Source organism: Penaeus chinensis, chromosome 35 (genome assembly GCF_019202785.1).
Source record: "Penaeus chinensis breed Huanghai No. 1 chromosome 35, ASM1920278v2, whole genome shotgun sequence".
Lineage (NCBI taxonomy): Eukaryota > Metazoa > Arthropoda > Malacostraca > Decapoda > Penaeidae > Penaeus > Penaeus chinensis.
Window position 1 is genome coordinate 25,850,367 of NC_061853.1, and position 3,257 is coordinate 25,853,623.

Below are 3,257 nucleotides of genomic sequence, written 5' to 3' on the forward strand. Positions count from 1 at the left end.
CACACACACACACACACACACACACACACACACACACACACACACACACACACACACACACACACACACACACACACACACACACACACACACACACACACACACACACACAGAGATGTGTGTATATATTTGTTTATAAAAATGTGTATGTTTATATGCCTGCCAATATATGTAAATCTGCACTGTGTATGTATACGTATGAGGATATGTTTGTGTATATATCTTTAATATGTATATATATTTAATATGTATATATATATAATATGTATATAATTTTAATATGTATATAATTTCAATATGTATATATATTTAATATGTATATATATTTAATATGTATATATATTTAATATACATATATACATATATATACATATATATATACATATATATACGTATATATACATATATATACGTATATATACATATATATACATATATATACATATATACATATATATATACATATATACATATATATATACATATATACATATATATACATATATACATATATATACATATATACATATATATACATATATATACATATATACACATATATACATATATATACATATTTAATATGTATATATATTTAACATGTATATATATTTAATATGTATATATATATATATTTAATATGTATATATATTTAATATGTATATATATCGAATATACATATATACATATATATACATATATACATATATACATATATAAACATATCTACATATATATACATATATATACATATATACATATATATACATATATATACATATATATATATATATACATATATACATATATACATATATATACATATATATACATATATACATATATACATATATATACATATATACATATATATATATACATATATACATATATATACATATATATACGTATATATACATATATATACATATATACACGTATATACATATATATAGACATATACATATATATACATATATATACATATTCATACCTATACATACCTACATATACATATATACATATATACATATACATATGGGTGGCATGCATGCATTTGTACATTTGAATGTATGTAAATGTATGAATGGAATGCTTATGTATGCATGCATATATGTATGTACTTATGCGTGTACATGTGTTTCTATGTAGTGTGAATATATGATATGCGCTGTGTCTATATTTTAGTATGCCCTTACAGTATGTGTTTGTCTATATACACGTCACGCGTGTTTGTACTGTATATACGTATGTGTATATACACAGAATGTGTATCTGCATATGTAGCTATGTAACTATATGAAAGCATATATACAAATATTTAATAGAGTAGTAGTAGTAGTATAAAGGCGAATGCAAAAGGGAGTGAGGGAAAATCTGTGAGAGAAAACTTACACGTAAAGATCTGAATATTACCGGTAGCCAGTTACATTCATCATGTAGATAAAGTGCAAATAAGGACTCTGAAGATGAATATTTATCTACTGAATTTTTTTGTCGCCCCAAAGCCCAGAGTCATTTGCGGCGTATACAAAATACAGATAAAGGGTGGATATGTGGGATGAAGCCCCCGGCAAAGATTTGTATGTGTTCACAAGGTGACGTTTGTGGATTTCCAGAATGGTTAATGATCAAAACAAATGTGCCAGACATTAGAGGTCATATAACATTATGATGAAGTATTGTGGCAAAAGAGGGTAAAAAAAGTTAAAGATTAGGATATGTGGACAGAAGAAGGGGATGAAGAAGAGAAGGAAAAGAAAAGGGGGAAAAGAAAGGACCATGCAAAATTAGTTGAGGCAAGGGCTGTGGTCCAAGGTAGGGTGATCCCCTACCTTGGGCCTGTCTCTGGCTCCTAAGTCCCACAACAACAACGAGCAAGGGATTTGGGGGTCAAGATGAGGAGTATCCAGTGATAGGGAATTATATCATTATGTATTGGAAAATTTCTGCCCCGTCAACATATAAGGTCATTCGCGACATAGTCAAAATAGTGATAGCATGAGGCATGCTCCCAGGTAAGCAAGTGCTATATGACATCAAAGGTCAAATGGCGCTATGATAAAGTAGAGTAACGAAAAGAGTTAGGGATGAGTTAATGATTAGGGTAAAGTTACAGGTTGAACAGTACTAGAGGGTAGTATTGTGATGAAAAGCGTCGAGAGGGGGAGCTGATGGGGTATAGTACAAGGTAAAGGTTGTTAGAAGGGCGAGGAGTTAAGGGAGTAGGAAGCATTTATGATAAAGTATTATGGCGAAAACGGCAAAAATGAGTTTAACGATTAGGATAAGTGGACAGATCAAGGGAATGAAGAAAAGGAAAAGAAAAGACCATGTAAAATTAGTCGAGGCGAGGGCTGACGACTAAGGAAAAGGTGTTCCCTCACACTAGGCCTCAGTGCCCGTCTCCTAATCCCCCAGCAACAACGTGCAAAGGGATTGGGGGTGTGTAATAAGTAATACTTTCCAATGCAACAGTACGGACAGCAGGATTTAATGGTATTCATAATGGGGTATCTTTCATCGAGTGTTCAAAGGAAATGATTATTAAATGGCCGTCAGGATTTTTTTTGGGTTTAATCCTCTTTCATATTATATGAAACTCATTGTTCATGGTGTGGATTATTTATTAGATGATCATCATTAATAAAGGCCGTATATATTGTGTTATTCCATGTATAATGTGTATGGAAGAATTAGTTAGGCAATTTACCAAATTCCATAGATAAATATTCTACCTCCATAGGTCTTGTGCGTTATTCCATGTATAAAACATATGAAAAAAAAAAAAAACCCTTAAAAAAACGGGATTTGCAATCACACTTCAAAAGGCTAACATGGAACAATGTAATGTAAAGTAATGTAATGTTTTTTACCAACACAACTGCGTTTTAAAGTTAGCCAAATACTGCATACTTGTGCAAGAGAGTATTTGGCCTTTCAACAGACATGTCTCTTTTTGACCTTTTTTTTGCAACAATTTATTTCACGGTAAGCATTCATTATTGATGTAACATCCTATTACAAACTCTGTTACTGTCTCGTAATCCCTTAAGTATACTTGGAAAACAGATTATGAAGGTTTCTTGTTAACATCTTAGGATTGGAATTATATGAGGTCTCATTTGATATTAATATTCATATAGCATGTGAAATCTAATTTTATTATGCTTCAGCTTCACTAGGTCAACTATGAACAAAGCAGCTCGCTTCATCTGTATTATCATTAATGCTATATTTCAATAAAAAAAAGTGTT